Source organism: Nestor notabilis, unplaced genomic scaffold, assembly GCF_000696875.1.
Source record: "Nestor notabilis isolate BGI_N333 unplaced genomic scaffold, ASM69687v1 scaffold7151, whole genome shotgun sequence".
In the NCBI taxonomy this organism is placed as follows: Eukaryota; Metazoa; Chordata; class Aves; order Psittaciformes; family Psittacidae; genus Nestor; species Nestor notabilis.
The window spans coordinates 13,264-30,573 of record NW_009913273.1 but is presented as its reverse complement, the minus strand read 5'-3'; the positions used below and the strand labels follow the sequence as shown (position 1 = coordinate 30,573).

Sequence of the window (17,310 nt, the reverse complement as noted above, 5' to 3'; positions counted from 1 at the left end):
TCTTTCTTACATGATGTTTTCCTGAGAGCTACAGTATTCCTACCATTAACCAATTTTACTTTAACAGCTGTCGGTATCTACTTCTTTATACTACATGAAACAATTCTTCAGTACTTCTGTCTTTCAGAAGGCTCTGCTATCTAGTATCTTCTATTTAGCAAATGCATGCAAATGATGACTACATGAATAATGCCTTATTTCAAGTGGAAGTCTTGTTTCAGTGAAGAAATTGGGACATGAGTACATTTCAGAACTCTCTTAATCTGAACTAATTTATTCCACATGCTCTTTCAAGTGGTCCTTTTGGGGTCTCCTGATTCACCAGTCATTATCTGTATAGCTGGATTCACCAACATACTAGCCCATCAAATGAGCAAATGTGAAAGTTATTCTAAAAATTACCTGAGCTATACAAAGCCTTCTGTAAGGTGCAGGCTAAATGCACCAGCAATATTAAATCACAAACATTCATATGACAAAACATAAGTACATCCCTCACACCTATATGGTGGAAATATATGTTAAAATGTCAAATATTTGCCATGTAATCTATGTTACTCTGTAGTTTCCCATCCCCCAGTTTTGAACAATGCTATGGCTCTAAAAAAAAAATAAGTTACTTTCCTCACTAATATGTGCAACTGTCTTCACAGTCCACAAAATTCCCACAGAAATTTTGATACATTTTGTATTTACAACGTTTATTAGGACCCAACAAAACACAATGTAAATCGAATGGTGTTTGTTGGAATAACACCTGCACACCGATGGGATACATTTAGAAATCACAGTCATATTCTGACACTAAAATTAATTAGTGCTTTACAAATAAATCACATCTTAATTTAGGAAATGGGTGTGTATTTTAAAGCAACTTCTAAATAGCTGAATGCCGAAGTACTTGAGCTTTGTTTTCTTTGTTTCTGATGTCAGAAAGTTCTGTATTTGTATCAGAATTACTCAGATTTTTTGCTCTCTACAGCTCAAGGTGTGCATGGGCAGCTACTGGATGCCTGGTCGAGGGCACTAGAGGACAGACTATTGAAAGCGAGTCACAAACATCATCATGAGGCACAATTTTATAAGGAAGACTTTAGAAGTCCTCCACTCTTCCTCAAGCACCATTGCCCAGAGGGCAGGCAGACACTGGAGAACATGTTCTCTATCCCCTTTCATTCTGGGGCCAGAGCTGCATCTGCCACCAAGAAGCACTGGATAAGAAAGCATATGGAAATAGATGATAGCCTTCAAGATAAATACTATTCGAGCATGAGAAATTGCATAATGACAAATAAATAGAGGTTAATATAAACTATTCTTGCTTGCTTGCAATATAAACTATTCTTGCTTGCCCAAAACACCCTTACCACCCAGGCTGGGATCTCTACTTTTTTCCACACTGCTCTGGATTCTACTCTCTGCCTCCCACACTAAGGAATGTCCTGCACTCTATTATTTTTGCTGTTTGAAACAAATCTTTTTTAGAAAGGCTCTAGTGGCAACCCCTATGAACATCTCTTTTGTATCTTTTATGTATAGGCAGAAAAGGCCCAGCCTCTGCCCTGTTACTGATTGCAGCTGGGACTTCAAAGCCACCTGGGCATTCTGGATGCAAAAGTCTGGCAGTCCAGTGCCCTTAAGCTGAGAAGTCTCAAGAGGAGTTCCAAGTTGATACTACAGACACCCACCATAATCTTGAATTAACCCTCAATTTGCTCTGACAATGACACTGCATTGGCTAACAGAGGCAGATGTGACTCTCAGATACATCTGGTAAACTCCTCAAGCACACATTTTCTTTTATTTGCAACAAGCCAAGACTGTCTCTATTTAGTAAATGGCAAAAAGAAATTATTTATGACAACCTTTATATGCACAGCTCACCAGAATGAAATCATTTAAACTGACAAAAAGAAAAGTGCAGATGACTGACTATGAGCAAGGCTGAAAATTACTCAGTGCAGAGAAAAGCTGAGGAGAGCATACAGTGGAAGCTACAAACTTTCTCCAAAATCCATCACTTGAGCTTACATATACCACTGTCAGCAACATGTACAGGACACTGCAAGCAGCTTCAGCTTACCTTTGGCACTGAACAGCAGACAGATAAGGCTGAAAATGCAAAAATTTAGACTGATAGTGCTAGAGTTGGGAAAGACAGCTGGAGCTTGTGCAGGGTTTATAGAAAAAACAAATACTTGCATTCTAGAGAGAATGAAGTTAAGCAGCATTGTACAGTTTTATTGGCCATTTTCACAGATTTTCCAACAAAGCTGTATAAAACCTTCTACAGACCTAGGAGTCAGGGGAAGCAGCCTCCTGCCCCATACACTCTTGGCCTCTATGAAAACAGATGTGTAGAAGCAGCCTTGAGAATGGTGGGGTTTTTTCCATCTCTGCATGTCTGCGACTTGTACTTAGGACCCACATCCTTTTGCAGGGAGTATTCCCTGTGAATGCGGACTGCTCACAGTAACCTTAAAAAGGAAAGTTCCAGTCCACATAATTGTCAGCTAGACCCATAGCAGTCAGCCATCACAGCAGTGCTCAGCTTGTCAGATGGAGAAGAAGCACACAGCATTTTCAGTAATACTCCTAATCTGAAATGTTAGAGATTATTCCTTTAAAGTAAGCAAAATGATACTCTCATAAGGAACGTCTTGCAGATTTTCTTTGCTTCTTGAAGACAAGCATATCATCATTTGAGGTGGTGCTATCCCCACCAGAGTTTAAAATCTCCATAAAATTAATTGGTGAGAGAGCAGAAGACATTAATCAGCAGTGGTTAAGCATTAGCAGAACAATTTCATGGCTATCCTGTGACTTTCTACTGAATGATACTGATTGAGCATAAATGCTGCACAAGGTCAGTTAGTGTTACGGTGTCTCTGCTCATTGCTGTTTATTTTACCCTCATTTATACACCTCATATACTCCATCAGTCAGTCAGGGTTTGTTTGAAAAAGTGATGGAAAAGAGTATTTTGAGTAGGCTTAGAAAACTCTACAGCCTAAGAAAGACTCCTTGGGCAGGGGGGAGCAGGCGTTTAAAGCCATGTCTTTTGATGAGTTTCCAGATTTCTGTAGCCTTGTGCAGGTCATTGCCCACATCTACAATGTGATCACCAATCCTTTGAATTCCTTATCCAAAGAGGAAGCATGCTCAGAAAACATCCTGCAGAAACAGATTAGTCTTGTACCCTCCAAAAGCGAACAGCTAACAGTTCAGCTCATCTTGGTGTATGTATTTCCAGGAAGACTGAATGTACCATTCAACAGAAGAAATACAATGACATGGGATTTTGAAAAATGAACAACTGGCCAGAGACCTGTTAACATCCATCAGTCTGTGGAAAAGGAAAGCTTTTGGAGATGTCCATCACTTTTCCCTCGTGTTAGAAGATGCTTCTCTCCAGAACAAAGGCAGTCATAACAGCCTTTTTTTTTTTTTTTTTTTGTAGGTCCATCACTCTACAGACATCTCTGTCATCCTCAGACCGTGACATACTTTGTAACAAAGCAATGTGAACTGCTAGAGAGCTGCAGGACTCTGCTTCCTTAAAGACCACTGCCTTATATTATGCACCAATACAGTATGTGCACTCCCCTTAACCATTCATTAAGACTGAAAAATGTCAGCAGAGTTTTACTGAAAAATGCCTTGTGGGATTTCACCACAACAGGGGAGGAATTAATTACAAACTTTTGTCTTTGAGTCAGAATTTCCCAATTTCAGAGAGACTGACATTAGCAAAGTCAGCCTGTTCCATTAACGCAAGTAGGTGTCAGCAAGCTGAGTTGGAAATCACAAGTACAGTAAGAAGAGTGGTTGATAACCTAATAACTCTTTCCTGACAGCACAGGTCAGGGCCTGAAAGAAGGCTTGAATGCACAGTTGTGTAAAACAGCTAAGATGCAACCCACCTAACATGGTGCCTGAGCTATTAACATGAATTGTGTAGTGGCAAATCTTCCCTCTCACTTGCCACACAGAGAGATGCGTCTGTCCTTCTCCTTGGGTACAGAGGAATGACCACTGGTGATTTGGGTACTTGACTGAAGTGGTTGTTATAAACCAAGTCATGCAGCAGGGGTCTGGGCCCGAGAGTCTGCACTGACCAGGTCCCAAGGACCAGCAGCTCCCACTGAGTTTACAGATGCTGTGCTCAGCTTCTCTAAAATCAGTCTCTGAAGTCACCTGACTCAATGAATAGCAAAGTCAAAGGCAAAACAGAAGTCACTTCTATCGTATATGTTAAATCCTGACCATACAAAATGTAAAGCTGAGAGCATCAGGAAGATGAAAAGTGAGGAGCCTTGAGAGCCCAGGTCACAAAAAGGAGATTCTTGTCAGGTAATATTAAAGCACACAGTGCACGTTTTCCCAAACCCTGCTCTTGTTAAAATACTGTCATTCTTTCATTCCACATGTCCTTATCCTGATGTCATTTTTTAATGTATTTTTCTACCACTTGTGTAATGTATTTACAGCCTTCTTATATTCCCCCACCAGTACCTTGATTGTAGCTTTTTTTTTAATCCCTGTTTCCACAATCCTACATTATTTGTGAAAATACAGAAAAATAGTTAAAACAATCTTGTTGCAGTTCATTCCAAATTTCCCTGAAGAATCTTGTAAAAACCATCCCACTTCTTGTCAAAATCTGGATCATGACATAGTACTTGCTCTGACAGATGCAAGAAATAACTATTCGCTTGAGTCCAGCAACAAACAGCACAGGCAACCAACCTACCTTTCCCTCCCCAAAACTTCAAAAAGCCCAAGCCTTTTCTCATGCAGAATACTGTTATAAACTCACCACTACACCTTACCTGACTCCATTATTTGATTATTAATGCTGGGACAGTCACTACTTATCAAGCTCAGACAGCCTGGAATGCTCCTGCAGCCCCGTCACCTACCTTAGCCTAATTAAGCAGCACCCCCCAGCTTAACCCGTGCCGCTGCGGAACTCACCACAGAAAACATCCTGTGCAGGGAACCGTACGCTGCTGCTGCCTGCTGCTGGGTTTTGCGAGCCAGCGCCAAACTCTTAGCTCTGGTTTTACTCCTCCTGAAGGCGGGCATTGTGGCTTTCGAATACAAACTTTGCCAAAGGAAAAGGCCCCTCGGAAGGAAGCCACAGATGTTGTGATCCCCCACGAACACACCTTCTTCTCTCTGAGCGCAGCTGCTCGTTTCTCTTTTGTGCCGACTAACAAAAATCAGAGATGCTGTTGACATCCCCTGTAACAGAGCTAAGCAGCGTACGAGAGAGCACAAACAGACCTGCAATGCCTCCCTTTATTACTACAAATGCAGGGAAAACGTGCCAGATGAGAATGGGCTGTTTTATAAATAGCTTGATGTAGTGAATGCAGGACAAAGTGCAGTCATGGCAAAGGAAGATGGGTTTTAGCTCCTCAGAAAGGTACCTGCCTGTTAAATTCACTGCATAAACAAAACATCAGGTGCTTTGAGAAAGTTAGCCAAATACCTAAAAATATCTAGAGGGTGCTGACCGCCCTGAAGGTCAGCATAAATTATCAGTGGTACTGATGCTCTCTCAAGGGTATATGCTGCTAAAAGGTGTGGCATACAAATATTCTTACAATGATAAAATGAAAAACAAATAGGCAGCTCTTTGGATGACTTCTTTACGTAATTGTGCTTGTCCTTTGTTTGAACTTTTAAGTCATAATTACATCAATAAAAAGAAATCTAAATTGTGCTCATTAATAAATTCAGGCTTGAAAGGAAAAGCCCGCATATTGATACATATTTACACAAAACCAATCAGGTCTATAGACAGATTATTCTAAACCCAATCTAGCTTTAAACAAAACGTAAAAGGACATGACACCACTGAGCTTAAGAGTTACAAGACTGACAAGCAATTCATTAAAAGGACAACTATACCAGTGGCATAATAAAACTCCCATATTCCCTCTATCACAGCAGTGATACAGTGAAATGAAGCTGAGCCATAAGGCTTCGTTCCACACTGCCCTTGCAACTGCCTATTGCTCTCCAGCAAATTCTTTCTAGAATCCAAATGATACACCAAGCCTGGGTATCTATATGCTTGGTTATAAGGGTGCTGCTTCAGAGGTTTCAAGGATATTCACCTTCATACAAGCAAGGGAATGGTGCAGCCTTCTCCTTTAATTACTGCAATTAAACTTACATCCATCTCTTTCCAAATCATTAGCGCTACTTGACAGCTCAGCATTTGCCAAACTGCAGAACTCAGTTGCTGAGCAGCTGCTTATCAGAGGAACAATGATGCGAGCCCTGAAACAACAGGCTATTGATAATGATGCATCACAGTAGTAGGAACCTCTTGCTTAGCTGATGTACTATGCCCTTTCTTCCTTTTTGGAGACAGATTCAATGGGTGAGAAGACTACATAACAGAAAACTGAGGAAATGGCCTCGAAGGAGTGAGAGAAGTTTTGCCTCCTCCCTCATCTTTCATTTTTCAATGGACACAGCTTGGTTTAAAAATCCAGTTGTATGGACTACTGTGTAGCATGTACAAGGCTTTTCTTATCCACCATTAGTGGTTGCCTCTGCAGTACTCCACAGACCCTAGGGACACACAGAGCAATTCTGAAGAAAAAAAAAAAAAAACCAACAAAAAAATAAACCACTACTCTGTGGAAATTAAAGGTTTACAGCACCACATACGGCATTTTAAAAATAACACAGGTCAGGTCACCAGGTCCACATTTATTAAGAGTGTAACCATACTTTCTGGAAAAGTACTGTTTCTTCGTTTCCTATCAGCATGAGTTGTGGCAATTTCAAGTTCTGTTTTTGTAACAGATTATGTCTTAAAACACAGCTCATCCACTAAGACCTGGGAAAAAAAAAAAACCCCAGGCTGCTAAATTTCAGGTCCAAGCACTATCATCAATCTTGAGGAAAAACAATGACAGCCCTTTTCAATTCCATATTAGGAAGTTATTCTTCCCAGATTTGCTAATTAAACCTGTGTTATTAGCTAGCCATATGCCAGCTAAAAGATGTTACCAATTAACAGCTTTTTTTAAAGTATGTATTCTTTAGAATAAAACCCAACTATGTTTTAGTAATCCTTCCAGTTCCTACTGACGCACTTGGATAAATCAAAAAAGTTAAAACTAAGCAAAAATAAACAAAATTAATGAAAGCATTTTCTTTAGCCATTCTTCTCTAGAAGCACACACACACACATTCCAGCCCTTTTCAAGAACATGTCTCCAACATAAAATTTACATTCAAAATAATCAATCACTTTGAAATACTTTTAAGATGATTGGAAAAATTACATAGCCTTGTTGTTTGTTCCTGTGTGCTTTGAGTAACACACATTCCCTTTACAGCCATCTGGTTTTCATCTTCCCATTTTACAGGCACCAGGCTTGATAGTTACCATAACATTAACATCCTTTGTAATACAGGCTTCCCTCTATTGTCCCGATATGTCTAGGTGCACTTATCTCCCTCGAGCTCATTTCCCATCCTGCTTTTGCCCTTACTGCATGAAGGTAAAAGGCTAATTTTGCTCTGTCTGTATATACTTTGAATGAAAGGAAACAGCAGCTTGCCTCCAGGACAATTCTGAGCACTTGGGGGCTACTTTGTAAGTTCAGACTGGACCACCAGTGAAGCAGAAGCATGATTTGTATACATATTTTGTATTTTTTAGATATAAGAGTATGTGTGTGTATATATGTATACACATATCTATATAAATATACAATATGTACATATGTACCTTGGACTAAGAGAAGCTCTGTGATATTAGTGGTTTCTAAGCGTTATAAACCCAGGCTTAATTCAGCTGGTCTCCAGATTTCTACAGGGATCTAGAGGGACTCTGCTTTTTACTTTTTATAAATGTGGGTGGATGATTTTTCTGAATATTTTTCTATCGCATTTATTATACCAATAACACGGTTTTTAAATGCCTTCAAAATATATTTTCAAAACATAATTTGCCACAGTGAAGATACCAACTTTAATTCCAGTGCTGAAAAAATAGTTAACATTCAAAATGTTTAAAATGAATTATTGTTTAATTTTTAATTTCAAGCATATTAAACACCGCCTGTAACATTCTCACCCAAAGTGTTTCGGGCTGAATGTAAAAACTTTTCACAACTGCTGAATTAGAAACTATGGCAACCACTGAGACATTATCTTTGCATTCATCTTTCACAATATATTTTTGCACTATGCCTTCTTTGGAGTCAGAGAGGGCAACACTTAAACTCTTCTTGTTAGTAGCAGGCATATTGTGTTTCAAATGTTAAAAGACCAAATAATGGCCCTGTAAAATACAAATACAGACCCTCCGAACTCCACATCAACCTCTCCCCTAGTTTCATTGGGGTTTCATTTAGGGACTACAGAAGGAAATAATCACCATGTGAGTAAACATCTATGTCTGCCCACAGTAAGTACAGACAGGCACACAGGTAACAAGAGATGAAAAATCTGGTGGAACTTCCCTGTGTATGACTCAACTGACTCCTTCTTTTAATTCTCCTCCCTCTTCCTTCCTTTCAGGTAACTTTTTGTTATCTTTGATTTTGCAGAATCAGGTGCAGGTAGCAGATTTTATTCAGCTTTGGCATTTCAGGTCTACCTGTGGTCTTACATGTTCCTGACAGCAAAAATAAGAATCAAAGCCTCATTGAAGTGTGTGATAGTACCCAGGATGCAGTATCTGTCTGAAATTCTGTATTGCAACTTCGTGAAACTTTAAGAGACTTTGCGTCCTCCAGGTAACTGCTGGACACATGACATACCTTGACATGCGCTAAAATTGTGCTCTAATGCTCTGCGTCACAAGGGGAAAACACATATATTACAGTCAGCACAGTAACCGAAAACAACCCCACCACATAATCTAGCGTGCAGAGAGATTACCCAGTCTCCTGAGCCTGCCAGAAGTGTGATTAGATAACTGCCTTTCATTGTAAAGTGGAATGCTGCCATCATATCCTGCACTGCAGGTGATGAGGGTTGCCTTTGGAGGCCCATGGTGGTAGACTCCCAGGCGACTTCCTGCCCTTCACTGGTGAAATCACAAGCATGTCCAGAGACACTGCTGACTGTATCCTGTTGCAATGAACTGGGACTGCTGTCACTCGCTTTTCTTTTCACCTGCAGGTAAGCCTTGTGGATTTTTCCCAGAAGACTACAAAGAAAAGCTGCACTATAAGTAATTCTCTCACAAGCTTCTTTCATTTGCAAGCATCCACACAACACAATTACTTCTCCTGATCAAAACCATCTGCACGTTTTGCACTGACAACTGCCACAGCATTTTTGAAAGGATGTTTCCTTCAGCCAGAGGAAAAACAACATATACCACCCCCAAATGCCAGCGACTCAATGTAATAGCACAAAACAGAGCAACACAAGTTCACACCCCTGAATGCAAGAACTGCAGTCTCCCTTTGCCCTTTCTTGCAATTCTTGTGCTTCCATACCAGTAACTATACACACAGGTCTCCATCCTTGACTGTAGTTTGACCTAACGTCTGGTTACAGATTCACTTTAAATATAGCACCTTTCATGCTTAATTTAAACTTTATGGTTTCAAGGCTCCTTACTATGTTAGCCAAACAGTCAACTGTTTTACTTGTATTTGGGACAATCTATACTGTGGGTCTGCTGCATTTAAAGAACTACAGGATCAAAGCAACAAAGTGAAATCCAGGACTGGGGTCAATGGCAAACATTCTGTAACCTGTAGTCCATCAGTTTTGGTGCCTTCTCTGAGGGATAGAATAAAATACTGAAACCTAAATTAATTAGCAAAATTTGTACAGACTTCTAACAGACTACGATTTCACTCATATCCCTGATACTCTTCTCAAAAGGCACATTATGACAACAGGGGCCCAGCCATGGCTCCACACTTCTGGAGCCAGCAACTCTGGTTGGGCTCACTATAAGCTGGGCTGTCTGCAAGGGAAGCACAATAATTAGCAGAGCTCCCCATAGGTTTCTGCTGAGCTTTTGATGCAGAACTGTCTCCTCCAGGCACAACGGCATCAAGGAAAACCACTGCTGAGGAACGTGCTATGTTCCCATGTTACCTCTTACACTCCCTAAATGCATCTCACATCTGGAAGGAAATGACACTTGTATTGCAGAGAAGTATACATGATTTTGAGAGTACTACATTGTCAATCCCCTTCCTACAAAGAACGGAAAAAAAGGATGTTAATTGCAGACTACTCCCCAAGCTTTTGGATCTCATCAACTGCTAAAAAGAAGTTCTCACGATTAAAATAAAGGAAAAATCCTTAATGTCCTATGGATGCTGAGTAAACCTTCAGGCAGGCAGCTCTCCTGCAATTAATGACATGCTGTGCAAGTGCAAACTGCCTGGGCAATGCAAAATAGAGCTAATGAGAAGCTATTGCCATGAACATCATTTAACTGGTATTGCGTCCATGCAAGAAATAGTTTTGGAGCCATATGGGCATCCCAGTAGCTTTTTCTTCCTCTTATTTTACTTTTGCCAGAGGGACCTCTGTTAAGCTTCTGGTCATTTCTGCTTGGCTTTCTTTCAGTGTAACTCAACAACTGATGTTTACTTGATTAGTGTAATTTTACAGTCTTTGCTCAAAATCACACACATTTTTGGTTTGTTTTTTTGTTTGGTTTTTTTTTGCTGTTGGTTGATTAGTTGGGTTTAAATTTTCCCTGGTTTTATTTCAATGTTAACGTTTTTTGGGGGATGTTTTGGGTATAAAGGTCACTAAGTGACTAGCAAGAAAGGATGCAACTTATACCAAATGCAGAGAAATGTGGCTCCGAAACTTACCAGACACATGTTGGCATAAACACACACACACTGCCACACCATCCTAAATGTAATCAAAATACAATTTGTACTTGTCAGTTTTTACGTTTTATGCACCATATAATTGCAAATCTTCCTTCTGATTCAGTGTATTTTGGGAAATCTTTAACTTTCTCATTGAAAAGTCTTCCTAGGAAACTGCTGGACTTTGATGAAGCAAAAAACCCATTTCTTGACATTTACCCACTGAAAGACAATCATGCAATTCTTAAATACACACATTCAGACTGATGGTCCTTATCTCATCTCTGGAACTAAGTAAGTGTCATCACCAGATCAAAAAAAACAAATTAGCCACCACAAGCATATATATAGCATTACATTTACTGACAGTGCCAAGAGAAAAGGTCATTGGGTATGTTCTGAGTAATGGTGTGCTGGACTATCCCACAGCACATATGCTACAAATCACATGCTTGTACAATGTTTTCTACGTAACAAATCAGAGGAATACATCATTCCTAGCATTCACTAGCTTTCTTCTGGAAAATAAAATACAGTTCAAATAATCCATAAACATTGAACAATTGTGTCAATTTTCTGCTGGGATTGGACTACATGAGTAATGATTACTAACTGCTTTTGCCTCTACTATTCCACAGCAACCTTCACAGTTGCCCCCTTCCTCTCTCCAAAAATCAAACCACATTTTTTAGTTTAACAATTGGGAATTCAGACACTAGCAACAGGACAGACATTCTTTCATTCAGGTTTAAACCTAGACCTGAATGCATATTGTATATCAGGATTTTTACCCTTAAATTACTCTATCTGAATAAGAAGTTGATGGCTTTGGCACTGCTTCTAATGAAGGGGTTTCAAAATCAGTCTGGGACAGTTTGAAGACAAAATATTAGTTTCTTCAACTTACGAAAGCCATCCTTGGGTACATGGCTATGCTGTATATACAAGAGGCCAAAACCAAAAATGTAGCAAACTCTTTACAATACTTTCTGATTTTCATTACAGAAATAGCCATATGAAGTCAGCTAATAGGTAACACAAGGATTTCCTCTTTGAAATCATGACACATATTTTTCATCTGTTGAAAGCACTATTTTGGGAAACCTGTTGTGGTAGTTGGATTATGCAGAAGTGGGAAGATGGGTTTGCTTTCTGACCCAGCCTCAGCCTCTGCATTCACACCATCTGACATGCAAATCAGCTGCTCAATTGCATGTACACTTTAGATTGGAAGAGTTGGAGAAAAACCTTGACAGCTATCCAATTTAGGCACATTTGCACACTGGTTCCTTGAGCACAGGAAGCAGGACTGCATGCAGGATGACCAAAAAACAGATTCCTCAACAGGGTCCCAGACATGCAGAGTTCATGGAAACATCCGCTTCTCACTGCGCTTGCAAAAACTCCTGTCTGGCAAGTGGAGGACTGTCCACAACTGGCATCACAATAAACAGAATGCACAAGCTTCAACAGCACAGGAGATGCAGATTTGCATTTGCCAAAGATGCCATGTGCTTTCCTAGCCAGACTTGTCATGAGTCCTTCATTTCCTCACTAGATAGAGAGAAAGTGAGCATCGCTGTCAAACAGGAGTGGAGAAGCAGTGAGCTGAGCTAATCTAAAGCAGTCCATGCTAGGGAAAGGTGTTCAGAAATTTTTCACCATAATTTCTGTTCATTGCATTAAAAATGGTATTCTGAAGAAAAAAAGTTTTCTCCCTCTGCAGCGTATAGTGTTTTCTATTTATTTTTTATTAAGAAGTGCTGGGGATTGACATGTCCTCATATACACATACTAATGAACGATCGATAACCCATTCTGAGAGCAGACTGACTATTTTAAGAGTTAACAGTAAAGCAAAGGCAATTTCTGTAAGTCTCTATGCCCAACTTATTCCCGGAATCAATTTTGCTTCATTGTTTGAAAGAAATACAGCACTATTTCAAAAATATTACAAAATCAAACCAGTTAGCCATTCTTTAGAAAGCAAATTCTTGTTAACATCCAAAATTTCTCATCACTGAGAAGAGTAGCTTCCGTTTCTGCATCTGCAATGTTAATTTTTGAAGATGCCAGCATAAAACCATTCTGCATTCATTTACTATTTTTACCATGATTACAAAGCATCACACTAGCTATTTTTACTGTGTTTCTTAGGTTTCATAAAGAACTCTGAGATACAGCTGAGAATATAATGAAGTTATGTGAAAAATTTGCACAGAGTTTACTCTAAGACCTTTTCTTAAGATCTGTAAAATATTTGAAGTGAAAATACATCTTCCTCCTCTCACACATGCATTTATATGAAGTTCCTTCTTCCTGCCTGTTCAAATTTAATATGATTTTGGAAATACTTATCTCCAATGATACCCAAAAGATTCAGAGCAACTGAAAGTCAGATCACAGCAGTCTTACAAGAGACCACAGAATAGGAGCTACTTATATGGTAAAATTTCACCTTTTAGCTATTTTTGTCTTTCATAAAAGGATATTTTTAATGTGTTGAAAATACAAATTAAAGATAAGTTAGTAACAGACTACTAAACTTCATTTTAAAAGAAACTGTGGGCTAGAGAAAGTATTTCTAACCAATACAGTTTGCAATTAGAAATCATGAGTAGCTAAAGGAAAAGTTGCAATTTTAATTTGTTCAGCTTCATGCGACTTAGATGTACAGAGAACTTGATTCTTGGCAACTGTCAACATACCAGGATTTAACTGAGCACCAGGAGCACAGACAATTAGTTCTCAAAATGAATAAACACAACTAAAACTAATTGCACTGACAGGCATACTCAATTCCCACATTTTCTGAGGTCCTCTATTCTTCTGTCAACAGCACACCTACATACTCCAGAACCAACAATTGCAAGGATGACAGCCACATAAACAGTATTTTAACACAGTTAGAAAATGTACTGCAGCAGAACGTGTTAGAAGTATAACATCTAACCTTGTTAAATAAAATAGAAAATAAAGTTAAAGGTATTAAAAGTATAAATGGGCATCCCAGAAATACAGAGCTGAAAAGACTAATGAGCATCTGGAATGGATGGCTCTTGATGTCCATGTGCTTTTCATATTACTTTATAACTTAAGGAATAGCTTCTTTTCTGGAATGAAACAATCCTCTATTGCCCCTCTAATTAATTTGTTAGTTCTTACATGAAAGACAAACGTACAACTATTCTGAATTGATTCTTTTCTTGGACTACAAAAAAATTAATGACTGAATGAACCCATGTTTGAGTGTAGTACACATACAACAAAAGACTCATTTTTGTGAGATTACAAGGCACTTCTGAAATGCCTCACTGTACTTTCAGTTAAGATGATGCTTAAGCTTAGGTTGGTATGAGATGAAAAAGATAATAGTGAAAAACAAACAAAAATGGTCCAAATGAAAACCACAAAATCTAGAAATCAGACATGCAACCATTAAATCCAAAGCTTTAAGACTTCTGTTATTTACTTACATGTTATGGGACCAAATCAACCCAACTTCAAAGGAGCCTGCTCCCTCAGAGCCAAGTAATTACATCTACAGTTGCTGTCAACTGGGAAGTGAGCATCTCTAGCTGTCTCTCCCCTGAAATATCCCAAGCTGCCTGTTCCAGGCTTTGCTCAGAACCTCTTAGCGCCACCAGCGGCTCCTCTAGAGAGCTGAGCCTACAGATTTCCTCTCCCCCATACTTCTGCAGCATTGCCTAACGCTGAGGTGTCTGCACTCCTGCTCTCCCACAGGCGTGGGTCAAGTTAACACGTGCAGGAAACAGAAGGCAAAAGAGAAAAGAAAAAATAAACTCAAATCCAGATGCTGTGCTTTTTGAGGCTGCACAATTTCCTCAAAGTAGCTTTTATTAGCAATAGCTGTTGTTCATCTGGCGAGCGGTCCCAAATCACAGCTATAAAGACAGAAATAATTTTAATTCCTTTTATACTCAATCACAAAAGCACCTACTATATACACATTACCTACATTTACTGTAAGGTCTGGGTTTTTTTTAATTCCACGTCTATTGGAGAAATCAAAAGACTCAGATAAAAAGCTCTGACAGTAATAGGCACCCTCCAACAGAAAGACAGCAGTCAATTACAAACCATTTGCAGAAATTGTAGAGCTGTCACGGGCTCGTTTACAGCTGCAGTTCAAGTCAGACTGCCTCTGCCAAGCCGTTTTCCCCCCTTGCACCTACAAAACTAGGACAGCTTCAGATAATTTTTAAAAGGACACTAGCAGACCTGCATGCCAACCCAAGAGGTGAACTGCCACACGGCATAGCCTGTTACTTCAGCAAATTGTGTACAAGCCATTAATACTGCTAGACATAACAGATTTGAGGCTGCAGAGAGGGCAAGGAGTGGATCTATGTTTCCCTCCTTTCCTTTTTTTTTTTTTAATCTTTAATTGCAGCATATAATTTAGAGCATTGGAGCATATTTAGGGCATTCAGAGCAACAACTAGTGTACATGAATTGCTCTTGGTGTATTTAAATCCTCCTGAACTCTCCCTAATTTTCTGTCATCTGGAGTATTTGACACACACGATCAGGACTGGCTTCGTTTTTCTGCTAAAGCAAAGCTGATACTCCAGAATCTCCTCCCCTTCATCAGCACGGGAGCTCAGTCACATATATCCACACAATGCATGGGGGGATATGCATGTACCCAGGGCAAGCAGGGCACCCCAAGGCACTCAGGGGAACCTGGCCAAGCACCAGTTTGCTGGTGCAGCCAGCCACCAAGTCATTCTAAGCCTTGCGGTCACCTGTGCTCTGCTCCTGCAAAGATCACTGCCCCTAAAAACACTGTAGAAGCCCCGAAACAGGACAGTAGAGAAATCCACATTTCCCCTTCCAAAGGAATAATGTGTCCTAGGGGGGAGAAAAATCCAGTTTATTCTTGTGTGGCTGCAAAGACTTTCAGTAGTGTAAGCAATGTGTTACATAGGATACAGATTATCTCTGTGGGAATCCTCTGTGTAGTTGGAGATGGGCTGAAGATCCACAATCATTGGGCTTCTCCTTACTCTGTCAGGAAGCTGCATAAAGTCACCTATATAGACTAAGGTAGATTACAAAATAATTCCAAAAGTAAGAAAGGATCAGCTCCTCTAGGTATGGATAGAGGCACAATAGATCTTCCCTGTTCTGGTCTTTGAGTTTTTACATTGTGCCTTATCTCTGCCGATTTTTCATACAACCTAGTACAAGACAGTAATATACTGCAGAACCGTAAGAACTCTAAAACTTCACTTCTGTTATGCAAGAGTGTAATGCAAGTGTTATCACAAATTTGCTTGGAGATACAACCAACTCAACAGAAGTAACAAAATGTTTCTGTTGTCAGAATGGCAATGCCTAGTAAAATTATGGCCACCAGCATGAGAACACTCCCATGGTAGCAGTTGAGGGGTTCAAAACAATACGCACTTGAGCTGGACACAAGTTGCAGTTTGACTGACTCAGAGCAAAATGGACACAAAATTGCTCTTCAAAGACCAACACATTTGAAGGTTGACATTGATTCTGGGAGTCTCTGTCTCAGCTTCCAAGGTCCTAACTGAGAGAAGGTCTGAGCTTCCATTATTCCAAATGAAGTCAAACAGTAACTGCAGACACACAAAGGTTCTCCAAATTAGAGAGTGTGCTCTTAAACACTGTGCCTCTCCAAGCCTGCAGTCCAGTCTAAAACTACTGATATTAAGCAAGTGTTGCTATGGTCACTGCAATCTTAACAACAAGCCCTAGAAGTACCAGCAAAAAGAAAACATGAACCAAACTGAATCAATTAGAAGGCTGTAGCAGCTTTACTGTTCTCTGAGAACTGGCTTCAAGCAACACAGAAAGATGAATTTGACAAGTCTCCACCTATTTGTCATTTGTCCCCATCACACTGCTTTTGGAGATGCAGCAACTGCGCCAGAGTTCTTAACCTTTTAGGGTGACCTCAAGATAATAAAACACTAAATAAAGGTAATACACATAATTTTTCTTCTTTTTTTTTCCTGAATTAAGTGCCATACAATAAATTATTTCTCACAAAATGCAGAGTGTTAACACTACAACACTGTCTTTTTGTTCATAAGAGCGTTTATGTAAAGCATGTTCCTACCCTGAAAGGTGGATCAGTCTTCTCCCTGTGTGGCACTTGGTCCAGAATGCCATCAGTACTGCTCCTTTTCAAGCTGGATGTGACATCAGGCACATTACTAAAATCTGCATTCAAAAGAAAACAAATAAAGAAATTAGAGGGTTATAGGACATGAACAGGAAAATTATTTGCTTTTATCTGCAAATACTTTTGGTACTAGCCAAAATATGAGTAGAGAAGGAATACAAAATTTGTGACCCTCTCCACCTCCCAGAAAAGAACCACAAGAGGTCAAAGCAAGGAGCAACTATGCCTGGAAACTCTGCTTTCAAAACAGCAGCTGGGCACCTAAGACTGTCTGAAGCAACGTGCAAATTTGAT

At 39.7% G+C, this 17,310-nt stretch overlaps 1 protein-coding gene across 1 annotated transcript in view; it reads right to left on the bottom strand.

Annotated features, from left to right (window-relative positions):
• The window catches only part of TIAM2 (T-cell lymphoma invasion and metastasis 2), a 31,151-nt gene extending 14,102 nt beyond the window's left edge, over positions 1-17,049 (bottom strand). The window contains exon 1 of the mRNA XM_010023122.1: positions 16,951-17,049. The gene's annotated coding sequence lies outside the window, so the exon portion shown is untranslated. The remainder of the gene's footprint in view (positions 1-16,950) is intronic.
• Between the last annotated feature and the right edge of the window lie 261 nt (positions 17,050-17,310).